This window comes from Salvelinus sp. IW2-2015, linkage group LG34 (assembly GCF_002910315.2).
Source record: "Salvelinus sp. IW2-2015 linkage group LG34, ASM291031v2, whole genome shotgun sequence".
Taxonomy (NCBI): Eukaryota; Metazoa; Chordata; class Actinopteri; order Salmoniformes; family Salmonidae; genus Salvelinus; species Salvelinus sp. IW2-2015.
Window position 1 is genome coordinate 6150437 of NC_036873.1, and position 12831 is coordinate 6163267.

Sequence of the window (12831 nt, forward strand, 5' to 3'; positions counted from 1 at the left end):
AGGTCATTCTCGAGTGCGGTAACACATCCGTGAAGTTGACAGACCCATTTGAGATAATACACTGTTGTTTCTGTACAGATGTAGATTACCAGGAGTCACACCAAGGGTAACCATGTTTCTCCCTTTCCTCTAAAGTACATTGAAGACCAAAAGAGACATCGCTTTAGAGCCTTAAAATGATTGTCGCATAGAAAATGGAAGTTATTTTACCTACATTTAGCGAACAGAAAATGTTGTTTTTGATACCTCCAGCACCAAAAACATTCAGTCCAATGTTTTCAGATATKAATCATTCCCATTGTGCATTTGCAGATTTTGAATAGTTAAAACAGGCATTTAGAATATCAGTTCAGCCTATTTCACTTTGAATCCCCCGTTGAGCCACTACATTTAGAAGATTCCACCAGGGTGGTGGATAAAACAGGCATCTGGAAGTGRAGTCCCATAATAGTTCTCCCGAGTAGTTAAACTACATTGGCAAAGTTCATTGCCRCACAGCGTTAATGGACGTTTAAATGTCAAACACATCTATGTAGCCTCCTTTACATCTTTTCTGTCTGTGTCTCAGAACCAAAAAAAGAGAAGCATCGGCTTGGGTTGGCAGTGAACAGATTGCTTTATTTATTTAATTTTGCGTCCACTGGAAAATAACCAGCAAGCCTGACAGAATTAATGAATCTCAAAATGCAATGAAATCATGATTCTTTCAGAACCATTTCCCCGCTGTTTCCTCCCGAGGTCTTGCAGTCGTCGCTGTGTGTCTCGCTCCCATCTTCCAGTACCAATCTGAGGCTCCATCCACTACAATCATAAATCATCTTTGAGCAAAGCCCTAGGAGCTAATAGAGAACAAGCATTGCACCATTTTCAAATCACTARTAGCTGTCTGCAGGGCCTATGGCATGTCATTGATATGGCACACTGATGGCCCCATGCTCCCTTTCTATTCAAGAGTTGCATTGTTTTACACCTTTTCAAACCAATACCCACTGCCATAATTGATTGGTTGATAGATTTTTTGATTGATTGATTAATTGATGATATTGTGCCTTCACTCTCATACCTGTCTGGCATATGATGATTAAATGAACAAGGTGTCAGGTTGTGCGCTACTGGTGTAGAAGTCAGGTGCAGGAGAGCGGAGAGTTGTGATCAGGCGCACACTTTAATTGGCAGAAGTAACAACAGACGGACGCAACTGGGTCAAAAACCTCCAGCCAAAAGGCAAAAGTGCAAAGCGCGACAACAGTCACAATAATGCATAAGTTAAACAATTAAACACACTCGGGTACAACACGGTGCACGGGGAAAAACCAGCCTGGCTCGTAACACGAAACATGTAACAAAAACAATTCCACACAAAGACATGGGGGGGAACAGAGGGAATATATATGTAGTGTGATTAGGGAATGTAAACCAGGTGTGCGGGGAAACAAGACAAAACAAATGGAACAGTGAACAGTGGAGCGGCGATGGCTAGAAGAACGGTGACTTCGACCGCCGAACGCCTGCCAGAACAAGGAGAGGAGCCGACTTCGGCGGAAGTCGTGACACRAGGAGGAAACTAAGTTGGGCCCAACAACTCATTTTAAAACACTCTTGAAGTTGAAGACAAAAGAACGTGTTGAGAAAAAAGTTGGATTAATTGAGAAATGGGAATATTTGATTGAAGACCAAATTTTGAAAAATAACAAAACAAACTTGTGACTTTGATGTCAAACTGAATGGGAAAGATGAAACATAGCTCTTAATAGTGAAAACATAACTAGGCTCGGTTTCTTTCTCTTGTTGACTGAAGTATGTTGCTGGATGATTGCTGCTAGATTGATTGACATCAGGGTCAACACTGTTTTTAATCCATCTGTTTTTGAGTTGAACGTACATTTTTGATCTCTCAAGTCAACATTTTGACCAAGACTAAAAATAATATATGTTCAGTGTCTRTTGAAAATAAATGAAGGAACCATGGGGGAGACTGAGAAGGAATGGTTTGTAGAAGGAGTAATCCAATAGAAAACTGCCTCCTTGATKTCTATTTAGTCTTCCATGACATGTGCAAGGTGCCTTTAGATATGCCYGCTGAAAAAGCCGCTGCTCTAAAGTATTTMATCTCAAATCAAACTTTATTTGTCACATGCGTYGAATGCAACARGTGTAGACCTTTCCGTGAAATGCTTACTTACAAGCCCTTAACCAACMGTGCAGTTCAAGAAGACTWAAGAAAATGTTCACCAAATAAACTAAAGTAAAAAATAATWGAAAGYAACACAATAAAATAACAATAACGAGGCTATATACAGGGGGTACCGGTACAGAGTCAGTGTGCGGGGGTACAGATTATTTGAGGTAATTTGTACATGTAGGTAGGGGTGAAGTGACTATGCATAGATAATAAACAGCGAGTAGCACCAGTGTACAAAACCATTGGAGGGGGTCAATGTAAATAGTCCGGTGGCAATTTAATTAATTGTTCAGCGGTCTTATGGCTTGGGGGAAGAAGCTGCTAAGGAGCCTTTTGGTCCTAGATTTGGCGCTCCGGAACCGCTTGCCGTGCTGTAGCAGAGAAAGTAGTCTATGACTTGGGTGACTGGAGTCTCTGACAATTTTATGGGCCTTCCATAAAATTTATGGGCACACCGCCTATTATATAGGACCTGGATGGCAGGAAGTTTGGCCCCAGTGGGCCGTAAGGACTACCCTCTGTAGCACCTTACGGTCAGATGCCGAGTAGTTGCCATACCAGGTTGGTGATCCAACGGGTCAGGATGCTCTCAATGGTGCAGCTGTAGTACTTTTTGAGGATCTGGGGACGCATGCTAAATCTGTTAAGTCTCCTGAGGGGGAAAAGGTTTTGTCGTGCCCTCTTCACAACTGTCTTAGTGTGTTTGGACCATGATAGTTTGTTGGTGATGTGGGCACCAAGGAACTTGAAACTCTCGACCCGCTCCACCACAGCCCCATCGATGTTAATGGGGGCCTGTTCGGCCAGCCTTTTCCTGTAGTCCATGATCAGCTCCTTTGTCTTGCTCACAATGAGGGAGAGGTTGTTTTCCTGTCACCACACTGCCAGTTCTCTGACCTCCTCCCTATAGGCTGTCTCATCGTTGTCGGTGATCAGGCCTACCACTGTTGTGTCGTCAGCAAACTTAATGATGGTGTTGGAGTGTGGTTTGGCCACGCAGTCGTGGGTGAACAGGGAGTACAGGAGGGGACTATGTACACACCCCTGATAGGCCCCAGTATTGAGGATCAGCGTGGCAGACCTGTTGTTGCCTACCCTTACCATCTGGGGGCRGCCCGTCAGGAAGTCCAGGATCCAGTTGCAGAGGGAGGTGTTTAGTCCCAGGGTCCTTAGCTTGTGATGAGCTTTGTGGGCACTATGGTGTTGAACGCTGAGCTGTAGTCAATGAACAGCATTCTCACCTAGGTGTTCCTTTAGTCCAGGTGGGAAAGGGCGGTGTGGAGTGCGATTGAGATTACATCATCTGTGGATCTGTTGGGGCGGTATGCGAATTGGAGTGGGTCGACGGTATCATGGAGGATACTGTTGATGTGAGCCATGCCCAGCCTTTCAGAGCACTACATGGCTACCGACGTGAGTGCTACGGGGCGGTAATCATTTAGGCTGGTTATCTTCGCTTCCTTGGGCAGAGGGACTATKGTGGTCTGCTTGAAACATGTAGGTATTACAGACTCGGTCAGGGAGATATTGAAAATATCAGTGAAGACACTTTCCAGTTGGTCCGCGCATGCTTTGAGTGCATGTCCTGGTAATCCATCTGGCTTTGTGACCTGTTGAAAGGTCTTGCTCACATCGGCTACCGAGCACATTTTCACACAGTCATCCAGAACAGCTGGTGCTCTCGTGCATGCTTCAGTGTTGCTTGCCTCGAAGCAAGCATAAAAGGCATTTTGCTCGTCTGGTAGGCTCGCATCACTGGGCAGCTCACATCTGGGTTTCCCTTTGTAGTCCATAATAGATTTCAAGCCCCGCCATATCCGAGGAGCGTCAGAGCCGGTGTAGTAGGATTCAATCTTAACGCTGTATTGACGCTTTGCTTGTTTGATGGTTCGTCTGAGGGCATAGAGGAATTTCTTATAAGGGTCCGGATTAGTGTCCCGCTCCTTGAAAGCGGCAGCTCTAGCATTTAGCTCGATGCGGATGTTGCCTGTAATCGATGGCTTCTGGTTGGGATATGTACGTATGGTCACTGTGTGGACGATGTTGTCGATGCACTTATTGATGAAGCCGATGACTGAGGTTGTATACTCCTCAATGCCATTGGATGAATCCTGGGAACATATTCCAGTCTGTGCTAGCAAAACAATCCGGCAGCGTAGCTTCCGCGTCATCTGACCACTTCCGTATTGAGCGAGTCACGGGTACCTCCTGCTTTAGTTTTTGTTTGTAAGCAGGAATCAGGAGGATAGAATTATGGTCAGATTTGCCAAATGGAGGGCGGGGGAGAGCTTTGTATGCATCTCTGTGTGTAGAGTAAAGGTGGTCTACGTTTTTTTCCCCCCCTCTGGTTGCACATGTGACATGCCGGTAAAAAATTTGTAAAACTGATTCAAGTTTGCCTGCATTAAAGTCCCTAGCCACTACAAGCGCCGCTTCTGGATGAGCATTTTATTGTTTGCTTATGGCCTTATAGAGTTGGTTGAGTGTGGTCTTAGTGCCAGCTTCGGTCTGTGGTGGTAAATAGACGGCTACGAATAATATGGATGAGAACTCTTGGTAGATAGTGTGGTCTACAGCTTATCATAAGGTACTCTACCTCAGACGAGCAATACCTCGAGACTTCTTTAATATTAGCCATTGCGCACCAGTTGTTATTGACAAATAGACACACACCCCCAGAAAYCCCCACCCCTCGTCTTAACAGATGTAACTTCTTCTCTTTTCTGCCGGTGCATGGAACATCCCGCCAGCTCTATATTATTTGTGTCGTAGTTCAGCCACGACTCGGTGAAACATAAGATATTACAGTTTTTAATGTCCCGTTGGTAGGATAATCGTAATCGTAGGTCATCAATTGTATTTTCCAATGATTGCAMGTTAGCCAGGAGAATGGACGGCAGTGGGAGTTTACTCACTCACCTACGGATTCTCATAAGACAGCCCAACCTGCGTCCCCCCGTTTCCTCGTCTTTTCGTCAAGCAAGTGACGGGGATTGGGCCTGTTCCTGGGAAAGCATTATATACCTCTCGTTGGACTCGTTAAAGGAAAAATCTTCTTCCAGTTCGAGGTGAGTAGTCGCTGTTCTGATGTCCAGAAGTTATTTTCGGGCATAAGAGACGGTTGCAGCAACATTACGTAATGTTACAAAAAAAAAAAAAAGTTACAAACAACGCAAAAAAAAATAACAAAATAACACAGTTGATTAGGAGCATGTAAAACGTCAGCCATCCTCTTCGGCACCATCTGGGAAGGCAAATATGTGAATTGACTGTGTCAAAAAGACTTCCTGATAGACAATATCATCGACATGTTACAATATAACTTAACACATTTACAGAATGACACTTTTGTTTAAAGTAGGAACGCGTCTCTAATGATTTGTTGTGTCATTTACTCTTTCATTAGGTGCATGCAGTGCTTGCTGAATAACAAGAGTGGGTGCCGTGTTGACATCGTCAAACGCCGTCTCRTTTGTGTGGGATCATCGGAGGCTCGTCAGGCATTCGCTCCTCTGCATGGTGACAGTGTTGCGGAACATGACAGATTGAGGGTGAGTACCAATAATATATTCKTTCTCCTGAAGTGTACACTTGTGYACTATACATCTAATAGCATTGGATCGTTGGATCRTTTCTGATACCAGTCATTTCCTTTCAAATCAGTGAAGGGAAGTGAACAAGTTTGGGGAGATAATAGGGACAGATCCAGAGAGTGGGCTGAACTTTTTCTGATGTTTGCTCCTGTTCAAGGGACATTTAATGAGTCCCTACACATCTCTTTAGGGTCCTACTGACGGAGAAGCAACAGCAGACATACAGCTTGGTTAAAGCTCTMTGAAAAAACACTGAATGCTCAACAGGATCTGGCGACAGATTCATTCACAGCCACATGATAACTCAGCAATGTTGCAACTGTGCTACCTAACACGGCCAATATACATTGAGTGTACAAAACATTACAAACGCCTGCWCTTTCCATGACATAGACTGACCAGGTGAAAGCTATGATCCCTTATTGATGTCAGCTATTAAAGCCACTTCACTTCAGGTGCACCAGTTTGAGTGTGTTAAGAATTGCAACACTGCTGGGTTTTTGACGCTCAACAGTTTCCTGTCTGTATCAAGAATGGTCCACCAGCCAAAGGAAATCCAGCCAACTTGACTCAACTGTGGGAAGCATTGGAGTGAACGTAGGGGGTGCAGCTCAATATTAGGAATGTTTTCCCCTCTGTTTTGTACACTTTTGTACTACAGGTAAGAAAGGAAACACCAACAAAACGTGTCTTAGTAGGGCATTGGGACACCACGAGTCAGAACAGCTTCTATGAGCCTTGGCATAGATTCTACAACTGTCTGGAACTATAATTGAGGGATGTGACACAATTTTTTCACGAGAAATTCCATAATTTGGTGGTTTGTTAATGGTGRTGGAAAACGCTTTCTCAGGCGCCACTCCAGAATCCCGTAAGTGTTCAATTGGGTTGAGATCTGGTGACTGAGACACACACACACACACACATCCTTTAAACCCCTAATGATCATTTGAGAACACTCTTTCAAAGTCACTGAGATTTATTCCTCTAGCCATGGTAACCAGAATAATGGGCAACTGTAAAAAAGTTTATGCATGACTCTAAGCATGATGGGATGTTAATTAACTCATGACCCACACCTGTTTGGAAGCACCTGCATTCAATATACTTTGCATCTTCCATTTCCTAAAGCATTTCATTTATTTTGGCAGTTMATTTATATGACCTGTATCTGGATAATGGCTGTTCATTGTTTATCCATATTTTGGATGTTGTGCAACTCAGCTGGGTACACACACTTGACTGTTTTATTGGCATGACATAACAATGTACATATTGCTTATTATTTTGCATATTTACAATATAAAAACACATTTAAAAAAAAATGAGAATCAAAAATCTCTCTCTCATATCATACTTAATAATTATCTGTCTCTCTGTCTGATGTGCGTGTTACAGGGCTATCAGTCACAGAGTGGTCTGAGATTCCGGGGACAGGCATGTTCAATGGGCTGGAAGAAGCTTGGCCACCCTGATGGATGGATTGTGATGATACACTAGCAAGGCTGGACAGTAGGTCTTTACCAACCCTCAACAAACAGAAACAGACATACTGCATTGAAGGCTGGAACCTGCATCCTTACTCTGGATCCTCAAGAAACTGGAGTCACTACAGTGGGACAGTCTCTGAGTCAATTAGACTGTGGAATGTGTCTGTCACTTAAACGTACTATATTACAGTACTGCAAATGGATCTTCAGCTTACTTTGATCAAAGTTCCGTTACTGTACAACATGTTTTGCTACTTTTAACCCTTTGGCTCGTACAATCACATATTTGTGATCATTGTTGAGTGGTCCCCCGCAGCCTACGATTGTGTCACGATCGTCTTCGGGTGAAAGAGAGGACCAAGGCGCAGCGTGATATAGATACATCTTTTTTTATTTGAGAAGATGAAAAAAGAACACGAACACTAATASAAACTAAACAAAAACGTGAAGCTACAAACKAAAGTGCAGACACAAGCTACTAACGTCAAACATAGACAATTACCCACAACCTACCTAATGCCTATGGCTGCCTAAATATGGCTCTCAATCAGAGACAACTAATGACAGCTGTCTCTAATTGAGAACCAATCCAGGCAACCATAGACATACATAAACACCTACACTGAACACAACCCCATGAAATCTACAAGAAAAAACTATACAATACAAACACCCTATACGAGACAAAAACACACAAACATCCCCCATGTTTACACCCTGACCTAAAATAATAAAGAAAACAAAGATAACTAAGGCCAGGGCGTGACAGATTGCAAATATGTGCTTGGAACAAACGCGTCCAAACAGCATTGTTGTCTGAAAAGCATCTAAACAATGTTGTGTACTGATGGAAAATAAAGGTTTACACAACATGATTCCTCAATTTTACCTTTCATTGTAAAAGATAAATGCGAAAGCTCATCCAAGCATCACACGGAACACATCCACGGCTAAAATCATTCCATAAACCAGTCTAAATAGCACGTGGCACTGACAATAAACAAGACAGAAGTTAGCGACCTAACAGCTAGACTTGTTTACAATGTGCCACATCTATGGTGAGCACGAGGGGTACATGTTTCGAAAATAAATACATGTCAGCTAAGCTAACAGCGGCTAAATGATTTATTATGGCAGCCATGTTTGACAAGCGAAAACTCCCTCATCCCTGAATGCCATTAACTCTAAAAATGCAAATGTAGTCAAAGATAGCTGCRCCTATTGCCCAAATAAGTTCAACCTCGGTTGGCCACTTTGCAGAACATAAAAAAATATTTTTGATGTGCTTGTTACAGTGTATACAAGAACTGGAGCACATGACTTAACAAGTCATTTACAGRTTTTTGACTAATCACAAAGCAAATCAAATGTTATCACCTCACAGAYTATCACCTCAAATACAATCCTCCTACAGTGCGAAAGCTACACAGGGTTGCCAGATTTGAGTGGAAGCAAAATTCAAAAATCWAATTCTAGAACAGCAGCATAGAATTCTGGTACCGTGAGCAAAAATAGCTCACTTTGTAAGTGCCGTTATTCATAGTTAGAATTTAAGCGTCAAAAGGTTTAAGGGGAAATATTCAGTAAATATGTACAGTATGAGTTAAAGGTCAATTCCAACCACATTTTCATTATATCCAGCACAATACCACAATACCAGTGTCTACAAAATGTAGAAATGCAAGTGATAATGGCACATTTCTACATGTTGTAGGAAAAAAAAACACTATGCGATTGGGGAACAAGAAAATACCCTACCTCTGGCTAAAAACCTGTTGCAGGTTTAGAAAATCACAGTTTTTCTTTCTTTCTTTCCCTGTGATGTAATGGAGAAGCATTTCTAAGGACCTTTCCTCTTATCTTTTTAACCACAGATCGTAGACGTGCGCCATTTTCACATATTTAGACACTGGTATGATGCTGGAGGTAATGAATATGTGGTTGAAAAGTGGCGGAATTGCCCTTTAAACCCCTTCAATGGAGTAACACTTTCCTTTTCACCAAATGGACAGGGCTTGTTGATAGACCCTCTCTCCACCTCCGCTATGAAAGTTACTCATTATTATTAACCGCTGCACTCCGCGTCACTTTATTTCCAATTGTTCACTGTGAACAGGCAATGGCTCGGACTGTCCAAACAATTAGTCACGTCTTTTTTCTCCATTAATGTGATTTGTAGCGGAGCCACGACATGGTTGAATGAGGCGTCCTCCAAATGGACTAATTTTACACACAATAAACCTCTGTCAAAGTGCTGCAACTCAAGGTCCTGTGTGGTTCAGTTGGTACGGCACGGCACTTGCAACACTTGCAATTTTATTTTGTTTAATTTGTATTATTATTATTTTTATTAAATCATTGTTAGTATTATTCGACAGTAATTGCCATGTTATTCTTGTGCCTAAAGTATTGTTTGTTTGTTTGTTGCTTTTCTTGTGGACTGTCTTGAAATTTCATCCTGCAAATAGTCAAATAAATCGATAAATGTTTAAGTCCTGCTACAAGTTGCTATAAAGTGGATACTGGAGCATGCCAGTATTTTATTTTTAGGCAGGTTTGTGTATGGAGGGAGTAAAGGTGTGAATAAGAGAGAGAATGTCTGTACATACACATTCTGGATGTACCTGTGAATTGACACCTGTCTCTTTTGTTTAGGCATGTGTTTAGTGTGTATGCAGCACAGGAGGCTGCTGAGGGGAGGACGGCTCATAATAATGGCCGGAACGGAGCGAATAGAATGTCATCAAACACATGGAAACCATGTTGGATGTATTTGACACCGTTCCATTCATTCTGCTCTATCCATTACCACGTGTCCTTCCTCCACAATTAAGGTGCCGCCAATCTCCTGTGGTGTACAGTGTGTGGGTGTGATGTGTTTCCTACTACTGCAGTCTTATTGGAGTCTGAGGATCTCTGAGGAGTGGATCTCCCTGAGCACAACCTCAGTCTGCTTCCTCCCTCTCTCTCTCTCCCTCTGCAGGAGGACAAGGGAAGAGTAATCAATCATCAACCAGGCCCAGACCACAGTGTGAAACCCTGTCAATACAGGATGCTCAAACGAGACACAGAGACGAGACACAGGGAGCCGATCCCTATTTACTGTCCAGCAGATAGATCAACCCACAACTTATATTGGATGACTCAGCAGTACTCAGAGATGTGAGGAGTCACTACAAAATCGAATCAAATCAAATTGTATTGATCACATACACATATTTAGCAGATGTTATTGAGGGTGTAGCAAAATGCTTGTGTTCCTAGCTCCAACAGTGCAGTAATTCAAGGACTCAATCATGGACACTCTTACTGACAGTTGTGGCTGCTTTGCGTGATGTATTGTTCTCTCTACCTCCTTGCCCTTTGTGCTGTTGTCTGTGCCCAACAATGTTTGCACCATGTTTTGTGCCGCTGTCATGTTGTGTTGCTACCATGTTGTTGTCATGTTGTGTTGCTACCATGCTGTGTTGCTACCATGCTGTGTTGTCAGGTGTTGCTACCATGTTGTTGTCATGTTGTGTTGCTACCATGTTGTTGTCATGTTGCTGCCATGCTATGTTGTTGTCTTAGGTCTGTCTTTATGTAGTGTTGTGTTGTCTCTCTTGTTGTGATGTTTGTTTTGTCCTATATTTCTATGTTATTTAAAAAGAATATAATTTTTTTATATATATTTTTTTAATTTAATCCCAGCCCCGCAGGAGGTCTTTTGTCTTTTGGTAGGCCGTCATTGTAAATAAGAATTTGTTCTTAATTAACTGACTTGCCTAGTTAAATAAAGGTTCAATAAAATGTAAATACAAATAAAAATATCAAAAAATTCATAACAATACACATGAAAAAAACTGTGAAAAATAAGGATTTCGAGAAAAAGAATGGAAAAATGTCATAAGAGATTAGGCTGCTCATCTATTTTTACTCTGTGGGGATTTGTGACTGGGGAGATAATCTAATATAGGTAATTATTGTCAGTTGTCTGTTATGATGATTCATGGAGATTTTTCGCTGAACCCTCGGCACAAACTGCCTGTGAAAGCCTTCGCACTCTGTTAGATAAATCAAAGCTCTTCTGAAACAGGGGAACAGTAAGAGCTACATTCAATCAAACCAGTATTGCATTCGTTTTAGCTAGTGGCATGTAAATATGTTCCTGTACTTATATTGATGATGCTTCAACAGCACTGGGAGATGCAGAGAAAGGGAGAATAGGTGTACACATAATCTGCACCGCTGTCAAAACACATTAATTTACCAATGTTTTATCTATTTCCAATATGTTGTCAACTAAGTACTTTAGTCGAGTGCAGCTAGAATACCGGGTTTATTTGCAGTATTGACTGGTAAACACCAGTCTCGTTTTGTGAGTGCATCCTTTTCAGAGAAGAAGCTGTGAGAAATACTCAAATGGCAAGGTATGCAATTACACCAAACTGACACTTCCAGAGTAGGGGGAAGGAGGATGTGTGTGTGTTTGTGTGTGTGTGTGGGTGGGGGGCAGGTACCCTAGCAGGGGGCCAGTAACTGAGCCCTGGGCCAACTAGGTTAAAAATCTGTTGATGTTCCCTTGAGCAAGGCACTTAACCCTAATTGCTCCTGTAAGTTGCTCTGGGTAAGAGCGCCAGCTAAATTATTAAAATGTAATGTGTGTGTGTGCTTCTGTAGTGTACATGCATCAATCTCTCGATCAATCTGCATAACAAACGTACACGACTGCCTGGTGAACCTGTAGAAACACAACACGTCAAATATTGCCTCTTGCCTCGACAATGGAGAGCGAATGTGCTCAGAGCCGGCCTTCGCCATTATGTCTGATGGATGTAACAATCACGCTGCTTTGTTCGCCTAACAGGTAGGAAGAGAACACACAACAAAACGTCACGTTAACAGCCCCTCAATTAGCATGCATTACTCAAGCCCATTAAGATTACTTGACTAATTAATTGTCTAATTGACCTATGCAAGCGACAGCCGTGCGCCAAGTTAAAACACCTCATTAAAATCGGGGAGAGGAATTATTAAATGATTAAATTTGTACCTTTTGGGAGTACAGCTTACGAAGAACCTCAGGAGAGTGAACGGTCGGGTACACGAAATCACATCCCCTCCTGAAATCACAACAAAAACACTGTCATTCAGAAACATTAATTATAGAGCGGGAAAGTATATCAGTGGAGTTCAGCATTTTAAATGATGGCAGCGAAAACAAAAATGTCTTGGGTCTGGGTTGACAATGGCCTATTCCGTTGAGGCAGGGTTATAAATATGACGTTTTTTCTTCCACTTTTCCGCTACTCCATACATTAAATAAAAAATGAACCGCTACTGATTTCATAATGATGGTTTTGTGGCCTGGAAAAACAAAAACACATACACACACACACACACACACACACACACACAAACTGAAGCGTTTTACACTTCGGCTTGAGTGATACACCATTTGTCTGCATGTATATTCATTAGGCGGACGTCTTCTGTAGCTGAATGCAGTGAGACACATGGAGAGAGAGAGAGAAAGAGAGAGAGAGATACAGAGAGCCACAGTATCTATTAGCACAAACACAGGAGA